Source organism: Ursus americanus, chromosome X (assembly GCF_024610735.1).
Source record: "Ursus americanus isolate L20-20 chromosome X, mUrsAme1.1.p, whole genome shotgun sequence".
Lineage (NCBI taxonomy): Eukaryota > Metazoa > Chordata > Mammalia > Carnivora > Ursidae > Ursus > Ursus americanus.
The window spans coordinates 82,171,167-82,184,403 of NC_142164.1; the positions used below are offsets into that span (position 1 = coordinate 82,171,167).

The 13,237-nt window shown below is 44.5% G+C and overlaps 1 non-coding gene across 1 annotated transcript; it reads right to left on the reverse strand.

The window, feature by feature from the left end:
• Positions 1-12,757: 12,757 nt before the first annotated feature.
• Positions 12,758-12,861, reverse strand: LOC123790896 (U6 spliceosomal RNA). The gene has a single exon (XR_006779251.1). It is a non-coding gene; the product is annotated as a U6 spliceosomal RNA (small nuclear RNA).
• Positions 12,862-13,237: the final 376 nt, after the last annotated feature.

The window sequence follows — 13,237 nt, forward strand, 5'->3', positions numbered from 1 at the left end:
TACATAAAATCTTAAAAAAATAATAATAAATAAATAAATAAATAAATAAATAAACATATACTTACCTTGTGACCCAGTAATTTCACTCCTGGGTGTTTACCCTAGAGAAATGAAAACTTCTTCACACAAAAACCTGTACGTGAATATTTATAGCAGCTCTAATCATAGTTTCCCAAAGCTGGAAGTAATCCAACTAGCCATGAATATATAAATGGATAAGCACACTGTGGTATGTTACATCCAGATAATGGAATATTACTCCAAAGTATTGACACAACTTGGATAAATCCTCGTGTCATTATGGGGAATGAAAGAAACCTGTCTGGGGGCGCCTGGGTGGCACAGCGGTTAAGCGCCTGCCTTCAGCTCAGGGCGTGATCCTGGCGTTATGGGATCGAGCCCCACATCAGGCTCCTCTGCTATGAGCCTGCTTCTTCCTCTCCCACTCCCCCTGCTTGTGTTCCCTCTCTCACTGGCTGTCTCTATCTCTGTTGAATAAATAAATAAAATCTTAAAAAAAAAAAAAAAAAGAAAGAAACCTGTCTGAAAAGGTCACATACTTTATGATTCCATTTATGTGACATTCTTGAATGGACAAAACAAATGAAAGGAACTCATCAGTGGTTTATAGCCGGTAGGGGTGGGGGGCAGGGTGTATTTAAAAAGAGCTAGTATAGGGGCGCCTGGGTGGCTCGGTCAGTTAAGTGTCTGCCTTCAGCTCAGGTCATGATCTCAGCGTCCTGGGATCAAGTCCCCACATGGGGGGGGGGGTCCCTGCTCAGCGGGGAGCCTACTTCTCCCTCTCCCTCTGCCTCTCTGCCTGCTTGTGCTCTCTCTCTCTCACAAATAAATAAGTAAAATCTTAAAAAACAAAAGAGAGAGTAGATGTTTTTGTTGATCTTGAACCCCCCATGGACCTTCGTGTTGGGCGACCTGAATGATGGGTGGAGCACCCCAGGCTGATCCCAAGGCCCTTCTTGTCCCCCTCACTCCTCATGCAGCCCCACCATCCACCTCCTTCCCTGACTGGCGCCCGCCTGCGATGGCTGACAGAGGAGCGCCACCACCGTCCCGTCAGTGATACGGGGGCCCCTCACCATGGCATTCCTTATCACTTTGGTGAACAGAGGATCCCCTGCGCGGTATCAGTGGGTTTTTGCAGGGATTTCCCAGATCCACATCATAGACTCAGTGCAGCGGACCCTCATCTCTGACCCTTCCTCTACTCTCTGCTCTGGCAGTCCTGACATTTCTAGTCCACTTAGCTCGATGCTTCCTCCAAGCTGTAGAAATAGCAGTGAAACTTCAAGAGTACAAGGATCAAAAGAAAATCCTGAAAAGGCTAAGAGAAAAAAAAGAGATTAAATTTGTAAGAATACGGATCAAAGTGGTATCTCATTTCTCATTCAGCTGAATGCAGAATACAAGAGCTGTTTCTCCTTTGATGTGTACAGTCCCTAGAACAGGGCCAGGCACATAGTAGACACTCAATAAACACTTCTCACGTGACTGACTGGAGTAGTTTCTTCAAAAATAGTTTTAAACCTAGGTCTATATCACTGCCCAGTTAACCTTCAAGAGTGAAGACAAAATATTAGTTACGATCGGACAAATAATGATTCAAGAGTGTCCTGTGATGCTGATGAATCTGTTCTTTTTAAAGTACAGAGATACCGGGGCGCCTGGGTGGCGCAGTCGTTAAGCGTCTGCCTTCGGCTCAGGGCGTGATCCCGGTGTTATGGGATCGAGCCCCACATCAGGCTCCTCCGCTGGGAGCCTGCTTCTTCCTCTCCCACTCCCCCTGCTTGTGTTCCCTCTCGCTGGCTGTCTCTATCTCTGTTGAATAAATAAATAAAATCTTAAAAAAAAAAAAGAACTAGGAAGATCGGTAGGAGATGGAAGGAAAGAATGAAGGGGGTAAACAGAAGGGGGAATGAAGCATGAGAGACTATGGACTCTGGGAAACAAACTGAGGGCTTCAGAGGGGAGGCAGGGTGGGGGAATGGGCTAGGCCGGTGTTGGGTATTAAGGAGGGCACGTATTGCATGGTGCACTGGGTGTTATACGCAAATAATGAATCATGGAACATTGCATCAAAAACTGGGGATGTACTGTATGGTGACTAACATAACATAATAAAAATTATTTTAAAAAAAGAAAAGAAAAATAAAAGTTTAGTTTACTGGGGAAAAAAAGGCAGGAAATGGGGGCACCTGGCTTGCTCCGTCAGTGGACCTTGCAGATGCTTGATCTCAGGATCCTGAGCTCAGGTCCCATGTTGGGTGTAGAGATTACTTACTTACAAATAAATACATTGCAAGAAAAAAAAAAAAGCGGGCAACAGGGGCTCCTGGGTGGCTCAGCAGGTTGGGTGTCTGCCTTAGGTCCGGGTCATGATCTTGGGGTCTTGGGATTGGCCCCGTGCTGGGCTCCCTGCTCAGCAGGGAGCCTGCTTCTCCCTCTGTCTGCTGATCCCCCTGCTTATGTTCTCTCTCTGACAAATAAATAAATAACACATTTTAAAAAAAGAAATGCTAAAAAAATATATCGTAGGGGTTCCCGGCTGCCGCAGTTGGAAGAGCACGCATCTCTTTATTTTGGGGTGGTGAGTTCAAGTCCCACGTTGGGTGTAGAGATGACTTTTTTTTAAACAGTCTTGAGGTCTTTTTTTTTAAGATTTTATTTATTTATTTGACAGAGAGAGAGACAGAGAGAGCGCGTGTAAGCGAGAGAACTTTTCTCCACTTTCCCTTTGTGTTGATCATTTTGCGAATTACTGGAAGATGCTGATTCCAGCCAAAAGGCGGGTGTAGAGATTACTTAAAAAAAAAAAGGCAGATGGGGCGCCTAGGGCTCTGCCTTGGGCTCAGGTCACAATCCCAGGGTCCAGAGATAGAGTCCTACATCCATCGGGTTCCTTGTGCTGCAGGGAGCCTGCTTCTCCCTCTGCCTGCAGCTCCCCCTGCTTGCGCTCTCATGCTCTCTCTCTCTCTGACAAATAAAAATCTGTAAAAAAAAAAAAAAGAAAGAAAGAAAGAAAGAAATAATAATAAAATAAAATAAAGAAAAATCTTTCTTTTAAAGATTTTATTTATTTATTTATTTGACAGACAGAGAGAGAGACAGTGAGAGAGGGAACACAAGCAGGGGGAGTGGGAGAGGGAGAAGCAGGCTCCCCGCTGAGCAGGGAGCCCGATGCAGGGCTGGATCCCAGGACCCTGGGATTATGACCCCAGCCAAAGGCAGACGCCTAATGACCGAGCCACCCAAGCACCCCAGAAAATCTTTTAAAGTAAAAAAAAAAAAAAAAAGAAAATGTAGGTAGGTTTAAGTTTGAAAAGGCTTCTATATAAAGATTAAAATAATAGGAATAAGAAATATAACTTCCAAGCCATTAAAAGAAAAAAAGGAATAATAACCCCTAAATCAATCCAGGGAGTGAAACAAATGTACTCATAGATTGCTATTTTGTTGTAAAAATATATATATTTTTTTTTAAAGATTTTTTTTTTATTTATTTATTAGACAGAGACAGAGACAGCCAGCGAGAGAGGGAACACAAGCAGGGGGAGTGGGAGAGGAAGAAGCAGGCTCATAGCGGAGGAGCCTGATGTGGGGCTCGATCCCATAAAGCTGGGATCACGCCCTGAGCCGAAGGCAGACGCTCAACCGCTGTGCCACCCAGGCGCCCCTGTTGTAAAAATATTTATAGCTATATATGGATAGATAAAAATTAGGGGTTATACTACTAATTAAATTAAATCATGGCTGCTGATTAAGTTAAATAGTCATTAGGTCTGACGAATAGGATTAGCCTGCTTAGGCCTTTATTTTTTGGATAATTTTGGGAATACAAGCTAACGAGTAATGATCATAACATGATGGAGAAATAGTCTATAAAACTGTAGAAAATAATTCCACTTTTTATGTGAAATACAAATATTATAAAAGCCTAAACCGAAATGAACCTACAAATTTTATTTCATATTTTATTTTGTTTTTTTTTTTAAGTAGGTTCCACGTCCAACATGGGGCTTGAACTCATAACCCTGAGATCCAGAGTCATGCGCTCCACCGACTGAGCCCGCCAGGTGCCCCTATGAATTTATTTTTTAAAGATTTTATTTTAGGGGCGCCTGGGTGGCTCTGTAGGTTAAGCACCTGCTTTCAGTTCAGGTCATGATCCCGGGGTCCTGGGAACTAGCCCCGCATGGGACTCCCTGCTCAGCAGGGAGCCTGCTTCTCTCTCTCCCTCTGCTCCTCCCCTGCTTGTGTTCTGTTTTTCTCAAATAAATGAATAAAATAAAATCTTTAAAAAGTTAAAAAAAAAAAAAAGGAGGACACCTGGGTGGCGCAGTCATTGAGCACCTGCCTTCAGCTGGGGTCACGGTCCCAGGGTCCTGGGATTGAGTCCCGAGCTGGGCTCCCGGCTCAGCAGGGACCCTGCTTCTCCCTCTGCCTGTGGTTCCTCCTGCTTGTGCTCTGGCTCTCTAGCTCTCTGACAAATAAAGAAAATCTTTTTTTAAAAGTGTAAAAAGATTTTATTTTATTTTCAAGATTTATTTATTTATTTTAGAGAATGGGGGGAGGGGCAGAAGGACAGAATCTCAAGGAGACTTCCACTGAGCATGGAGCCCAACATGGGGCTCAATCTCACAACCCCGAGATCTGACCTGAGCTGAAATCAAGAGTTGGTCGCTTAACTGAGCCACCCAGGCGCCCCTAACGATTTTATTTTTAAGTACTCTCTACTCCCAAAAGGGGGGCTCGAACTCACAACCCTGAGATCGAGAGTCACACGCTCCACTGACTGAGCCCGCCAGGTAGGCGCCCCTTGCACCTAAAATTTTTAAACGTGTAAATTATTTGCTTATTGAATCATTTCTAACTTTTCTGAACTTTGTAAATGAATGCATTGAATTTCCAATTAGAATAAACACTTTCTTAATCTATAAAAAATAAAGAGCAGGCACTTTGAGAACAACTGTAAGGGACATTGTCGTAATATGGGGCATGGGGGTAAATGAGAATTGGGGGCATGAACACTGTATGTGACATGGTCTTAATTGTATAAAAGAAAAATGTGTATTGTTTATAAATATGTTTACATATGTACTCAAATACATCTTACAAGACGAGCGATGAGTATTATACGGATTGTACTGATGAACCCTGGGCATTTTGTATCCCTGCTCATATATATTAGATATAATTGACAGACCGTATGTAAATAGGGTCTGAAATTATGCAGCTCAAGCCAATGATACAGGATATATTTCTAGAAAGTTGAGATTTGAAATATTTTCTGATTTTTTCACTGTGATTACTACATTTTTATTTTAAAATTGTAAAACACGCCTTCTCGAGTTATAGTTACTGGGAAACTGCGTATTGTGCAACAGTACAAACAGAAATGAAAAGGTACCATCCGAAATGATATGTACAAATAGATAAGGGGGGATCAAGAGGTACAAACTTCCAGTTACAAAATAAATGTCAGGGAGATGAAAAGTACTGCATAGGGAATAGAGTCAATGATACTGTAATAATGTTTGGTGACAGATGGTGACCGCACTTACCCCGATGAACACGGAGTCACGTATAGAATTATTGAATGACTATGTTGTACAGCTGAAACCAATAAAACACTTCAATAATAAATAAATAAAATTTTAAAATAATATGTAGGAGTGAATCCAATTTTATAAAACCATTTATGTAAATATAAACATGGAAATGTAGAAATAGGTCCGCTATAGCTCCTTTTTTTCTGTAAAACTTCTGAGCAGCACGGACTCTTTTTTTTTTTTTTTTTAAAGATTTTTTACTTATTTATTTGACAGAGATAGAGACAGCCAGCGAGAGAGGGAACACAAGCAGGGGGAGTGGGAGAGGAAGAAGCAGGCTCACAGAGGAGGAGCCTGACGTGGGGCTCGAACCCGGAACGCCGGGATCACGCCCTGAGCCGAAGGCAGACGCTTTAACCGCTGTGCCACCCAGGCGCCCCAGCACGGACTCTTTTTAAAAAAGTAATCTCTACCCCGAGCGTGGGGCTCGAACTCGGGGCGGAGCGCAAGAGTCGCAGGCTCGGCGGACGGAGCCGGCCAGGCGCTCGGGGAGTGGACTTTTCCAACGATAATACTTAACACTCTTTCTGAAATGAAAGTAAAGGAAATGGGAGGCAATGGAAGGCTATTCAATGGCATGAGAAAGGGTTCCGGCTCCAATAGCAGTGACAAAACCACAAGACCAAACTGTCCTTCGCCGCCGCGTGAAGCGCCCGGCGCGTCCCCTGAGCCGTGTATGGTGCACACTGACCAACCCGTCCTCCGAAGACTTGCCCGGGAGAGCTGCTTCCCACGGAGCACACCTGGCCTGCTGCAGTGATTCCCGGAATCCACTGGAGGGCTGGCTTCCACACAGGCTCCCCAGTTTCCCATTCAGTGGGTCTGGGTTGGGGTCTGAGAATTTGCATTTCTAGTAAGTTCCCAGCGATGCAGGTGCTGCTGAGCTACCCAGCGCACGCTGAGAACCCCCGGGCTTCGGGGCCTGGATCCGCACCTGGAGGCGGACACCCCGGGGCCTGGAAGGTGTGTGAGTCCTCCCCCGCCCCGGCCCCCCGGGCGAGGTGGCTGGGGCTGCTTTCTTTCCTCCAGGCCTTGAGTTTCCAGCACTTCTTGGCACCATGGTAACTTTGCGGGGATCTAAGATGGAGTCAACGAGGGCGGGCTGACAAAGCCTAGGATGAGTAGAAATGGAATTCTAGAAATGATGTCTGATGAGAGTTTGCCATTTAGATCTCAGATTGATTCCAGCGTCAAAGAAGGCAGGAGCGGCAGCAGCCAGCAGGTTTCCTGCAGAGCTGGCAGCAGCTTGCCTCCTTTCCCGAGGCTTTCCAGCACTTTTTTCAGACCTGAAGGGCGGGAGCAGAGGCCGCGTGTGGATGGGGGTGGGGTGAGAGATGGCGGGCTTCTTGGCATTTCTGGAGCAACACTGTCACCAAGAGGAAAGTCTGACAAAGCCTCAAGCCCTGTGGGCGAACCGGAGGAACCAGCAATACCAGAAACAAAGGAACGCTTTGTTGGAGCAGAAAATTCGGAAGTTCTGAAAAAGCATCCAGGAGCCAAGTTGAAGAAGATCCCACTGATGGTGGATGGACAATTGGAGCGTCCACGAGCGTTATGATTGCGATGGATTGAAACACATTAATTATAAACGTATTTGAAATTCACAAGTTAGGGGCGCCTGGCTGGCTCAGTCGGTAGAGCTGTGATGCTTGATCTCGGGGGTTCTAAGTTCGAGCCCCACCTTGGGTGTAGAGATGATTAAAAACAAAATCTTTTAAAAAAATTAAATAGGGGCACCTGGGTGGTTCAGTCGGTTAAGCATCTGCCTTTGGCTCAGGTCATGATCCCCGGGTCCCCGGATCGAGTCCCACACAGGGGCTCCCAGCTCAGCCTCCCTCTCCCTCTGCCTGCTGCTCTCCCTGCTTGTGCTATCAAATAAGTAAATAAAATCTTTTAAAAAATAGGGGCGCCTGGGTAGCGGAGTCGTTAAGCGTCTGCCTTCGGCTCAGGGCGTGATCCCGGCGTTCTGGGATCGAGTCCCATATCGGGCTACTCCACTGGGAGCCTGCTTCTTCCTCTCCCACTCCCCTGCTGTGTTCCCTCTCTCGCTGGCTGTCTCTCTGTCACATAAATAAGTAAAATCTTTAAAAAAAAATCTTTTAAAAAATAATTAAAAATTAAAAAATAAAATAAAATCCGCAAGTTAGATTCTTAATTAACTAGAGAGAGCAAACAGACGGCTACCAGAGGGGAGGTGGTGGGTGGGGGGGATGGGTAAAATAGGTGAAGGGGATCGAGAGTACACTTACCTTGATGAACACTGAGAAATATATAGAATTATTGAATCACTATATTGTACACCTGAAACTCTATAACACTGCATGTTAACTATATTGGAATTAAAATTAAAAACGTAATATGAAATCCACAAGGTCAGGAATAAATGATAATAGCTCATTAAATAAGAATAGCTCATTGTTTACCTTGGGAGGGTGCTCAGGGAAACAACTCTTGATACTGATCAGAACATTCCCTTTTGTCACCTCTTGTGAATAAATGACCCAGGTGCTGCTCATCAGTGATTGATGATATCACAGAAAGCGATCACCGACAGTTACATGCCTAATTATGGAGGTACACAGCATCCTTTTTTTTTTTTTTAAGATTTCATTTATTTGTCAGAGAGAGAGAAAGAGAGAAAGTGCACAAGCAGGGGGAGCAGTAGGCAGAGGGAGAAGAAGGCTCCCGGATGAGTGAGGAGCCCGATGTGGGACTAGATCCCAGAACCCTGGGATCATGACCTGAGCCGAAGACAGACGCTTAACTGACTGAGCCACCCAGGTGCCCTAGTACATAGCATCCTTGTGAAGCCTTCTCTAATATACACACAAAATCAGGGCAATGTGAAGGCTGAGTGTATTTGATGATATTTACAGATTATTATTAATTTTTTGAAGTTTTATTTATTTGAGAGAGAGGGCAAGCAAGAGTGAGAGAGAGAGAGAGCATGAGCAAGGGGAGGGGTGGAGGGAGAAGGATAAGCAGACTCCACGCTGAGCAGGGGCTCGATCCCAGGACCCATGAGATCGTGAGGCTTAACCGACTCAGCTACCCAGGCACCCCAAATTGTTATTAATTTTTTAGTTGAGAAAGCGGTATTGAGGTTAGATTTTCTAAAGAGTCCTTATCTTTCTTTCTTTCTCTTTCTTTCTTTCTTTCTTTCTTTCTTTCTTTCTTTCTTTCTTTCTCTCTTTCTTTCTTTCTTTCTTTTTTTAAAAGATTTTATTTATTTATTCGACAGAGATAGAGACAGCCAGTGAGAGAGGGAACACAAGCAGGGGGAGTGGGAGAGGAAGAAGCAGGCTCATAGCGGAGAAGCCTGATATGGGGCTCGATCCCATAACGCCGGGATCACGCCCTGAGCTGAAGGCAGGAGCTTAACCGCTGTGCCACCAGCGCCCCAAGAGTCCTTATCTTTCAAGAACACATACTGACATATTCTAGATGAAATAAAATGATGTCTGGAATTTGCTTCAAAATAATCTGAGGGGTGCATAGTAGGTGGGATAAAATGAAATAAGATTGGCTATGAGTACAGAATGGTTGGACTTGGGCAATGGGTACAGAATGTTCATTTTTGCTGTTCTCTGGACTTGTGGAATGTTTCTTTTTCTTTCTTTCTTTCTTTTAAATAATTATTTATTTAAGTAATCTCTGCACTCAATGTGGGGCTCGAACTCATGACTCTGAGATCAGGGGTCACACATTCCACTGACTGAGCCCACCGGGTGCCCCTGGAATTGTGCCTTTTAGAAGCACAGTGCCCTTAATCAGAGCTGGCTTCGAACACTCGGAACATACTCCAGTTATATAATCAGTATGCAGACAGCTTGCACGAAATGTGACTTAATAAAGTTTTACATGTCCCAGCTCTAGGATCCTGAGTCACGTCACCCCTTCTGAGTCATTTCCCAAGCCCATGGCACCTACTTCCGGTGAAGGAAATAGCACCTCGGCCCACGTTTAGCTTTCCTTTTTCTAGCCAAGACCGACTCGGATTAGGGCAATAGTGCATTTTGTATGTCTCTGGAATGATTAGGGTTCTAATAAACACAATCAGAGGTTCTCAGCTTGCCCTGAAGCATTGCGCAGTTAATTGCACGCATAGGAAAATTCATGCTGCAATCACTTGCGAGACATGAAGCCTCTGTCCTCAATCGGCAGTGTTAGCTGAGCGCGTTGCTTAAAACCCTTCAGTGAGGCGCCTGGCTGGCTCAGTCGGTGAAGCGGCTGCCTTCGGCCCAGATCATGATCCCGGAGTCTGGGGATCGAGCCCCACATTGGTCTCCTTGCTCAGCGGACTCTGGTTCTCCCTCTGCCCCTCATCCTGCTTGTGCTCGCTCTCTCTCTCTCAAATAAGTAAATAAAATCTTTTTAAAAAACCTTCAATGACTTCCTGCCAAATAAAAAGCCGCACTCCTTCCTGTAACCTACAATCCTATCCACTTCTCTTGCCTCATCCGTCACCACCATGTCTTCCTTGCGTGATACACCCCCAAGACCCGTAATCGCAATAACCGGCACTTAGCAAGTGCCTACAATGCGCCAGGCACTCAGTGTTGTACATACTTTGCACATGTTAATGCATTAATCCTCACAACAGCCCAGGAGGTAGCTACTATTATTCCCATTTTACAGATGAAGAGACTGAAGCACAGAGAGGTTGTGTAACCTGCCCAGAGCCACACAGTAAGTGGCAGAATCGAGATTTGAACCCAGGCTGTCTGGCTCCAGACACTCCTTTCAGCTCTGCAAGAAATGACACAGAATTCTAAGTCACCATGCTGAGGTGCCTGGGTGGCTCAGTTGGCTGAGTGTCCAGCTCTTGATTTTGGCTCAGGTCATGATCTCACGGTTGTGAGAATGAGCCCCACCCCAAGCCCCATCCCCACCCAAGGTTCTGTGCTCAGCACGGAGTCTGCTTGCCCCTCTCCCTCTGCTCCTCCCCTGTTCTCTCTCTCTCTCTCTCAAATAAATAAATAAATAAATAAATAAATAAAATCTTCAAAGAAGAAAAGGAATTCTAGGTCACCATGCATTTGCCCATACTCCACCTTTGGCTAGGAATTGCAGACTAGGAAACTTGCTCATTTTTTTTTTTTTTTTTTGAAAGACATTACTTCAGTGTCTCCTTCTCTCTGTACCAGTTTTGGTTCTTCCTAGGTAGGCAAAACTTCATGACTTTCCTCTCTTCTTTGTTTTCTGTACAAAACAAACAACTTAAGACATCATAGTTAGCAGTGTGGGCCCGAGTCAGGCTCTCGATATAGGTATAAACCACTGCTTACGCCTTTGCCTCCTTAGAGAATGATATTTCTTTTTTTTTTTTAGATTTTATTTGTTTATTTGTCAGAGAGAGAGAGAGAGAAAGCACAAGCAGGGGGAGCAGCAGAGGTTGAGGGAGAGGCAGGCTCTCTGCTGAGCAGGGAGTCTGACGTGGGGCTCAATCCCAGCACCCTGGGACCATGACCTGAGCCAAAGGCAGAAGCTTAACGGACTGAGCCACCCAGACGCCCCTATATTTCTACTGTGGAAAAACTCACACATACAGAAAAGTATAGAGAATGATATACGGGGTCTCCATGTATTCATTATCCAGTTTCGACATTTATGAACTTACAAAAGACCTTTCATCCAGGGGCACCTGGGTGGCTCAGTCGGTTAAGTGTCTAACTCTTGGTTTGCGCTCAGGTCATGATCTCGGGGTGGTGAGATTGAGCCCCGTGTGGGACACTGCACTGGGCACATGAGTCTGCTTGAGATTCTCTGCCTCTCCCTTTGCCTCTCCCTCTGCTCCCCCACCCCGTGCTCTCTCTTAAATAAATAAATAAATAAAATCTTTTTAAAAAATCTTCTTTCATCCATACCTCACCCCACTTCTCCATACCCCTTGGATTACTTTGAAACAAACCCAGATACCATTTCATCTTATCGATAGATATTTCAAGATGTTGCCGTAAGCAATGAGTTTTGAACAAGCTAGCCATACATCATTGTCCTATCTCAACAATTAAACAATAATTCTTTAATATCATCAATTACCTAGTTAGGTGCTTTCTCTCTCTCTCTCTTTATTTACCAGCTTTCAGACTAAGACGGTGGCTCGCTAGCACCCTCCAAAGGCGGCCAACGACATTTTTTAAGTATCATGATCTCGTGACTGGTTGACACATTTCAATCGTCGTGGTTACTTTTCTTTTTGGTACTCAGACCAACCCATCTTTGGCCAGTGGGGGCCTTTTATGTTTTTTTTACTTTTATTTCTTTTAAAGATTTTATTTATTTATTTTAGAGAGAGAGCATGCGAGCATGAGCCAGGAGAGGGTCAGAAGGAGAGGGAGAGAGAGAATCTCAAGCCGACTCTGTGCTGAGTGCAGCGCCCCGCGTGGGGCTTGATCCCCAGACCCTGAGATCATGACCTGAGCCGAAATCAAGAGTCGGCGGCTTAACCAACTGAGCCACCCAGGCGCCCCTGGTAGGGGCATTTTAAACTTGGTTGACACGACCCGCAGTAGTGTTCGATAACTTCCTTGCTTTGGGGTATGATAAGCCTTTTAAAATAGAATATAATTATATAATACGATTATTATATTTACATGGTCCCAACTCAACAGCAGTATGGTATATTCCGAGAAATCTACCTTCTGTCTCTTCCTTCTTCAACTTTCCCCATCATCCCATAAGAAGCCATTTTATCTTTTTAATCGACTTTCAATTTTTTAATTACTTTTTCATATTGTTAAATACCAAAAATTCAACTGAGTACGTTTTAAAGATCTAATTGGCTTTATTAATTGATTCATGAGTCGGGCAGCATCCCGTCTAACAAGTAGAGGGGAGCTCCAAAGGACTACGGAAAAGGAAAGGTTTTTCAAGGCAGAGAGGGAGTGGAGAAAAGGAAATTATTAGCAAAGAACCATTGTTTTAGGCAAGGTCATCCTCCTTAGGGGAACGGAAGAGGTCTATCAGCGAATTCCCTATTGCTGACCAGGAAATTCCCATGTCGACTGTTTCTTAAAGGACATTTTGGAGGGGCTGAAACTGCAGTCACGTTAGGCGTGAACTCTTGGTTTACTGATGGGGCCTTAACGTAAGTGGCGCCATTCTGGGCCTGGGTTTTCTTTTTCACGATATCCGTGGAATGCTTCATGAATTTGTGTGTCATCCCTGCACAGGCACCGTGCTAATTTCCGTATTGTTCCAATTTTAGTATATGTGCCGCTGAAATGAGCACTTTATTGACTTTTCAAAAAACAGCTATTTCTATATTTTTGGTTCGCTCTCCCATTAAAAATATAGAGACAGCTACTTTTTTTAAGTAAATGTAAAAAGTAACTTCCTAGCAATGGAATTCCTGGATCATAATGTGTATAAATTGAAAACTTTGATAACTATTGTCAGACTTCCTCCAAAACACTTGCTCAGCTCTGTGCTTCTGCCTGCCGTGCTCGCCACATTCCCTCCTACCGTTGTCTACACTGGGTATTATGAAACATACTGTTTATCAATCTGGCAAATGCAAAGAATATCGCATTGGTTAGAGTTTCTTCACTTGTGAATGAAATGGAGCATATTTCACACAGTTTTTGGCTATTCCGCCTTCTGTTTTG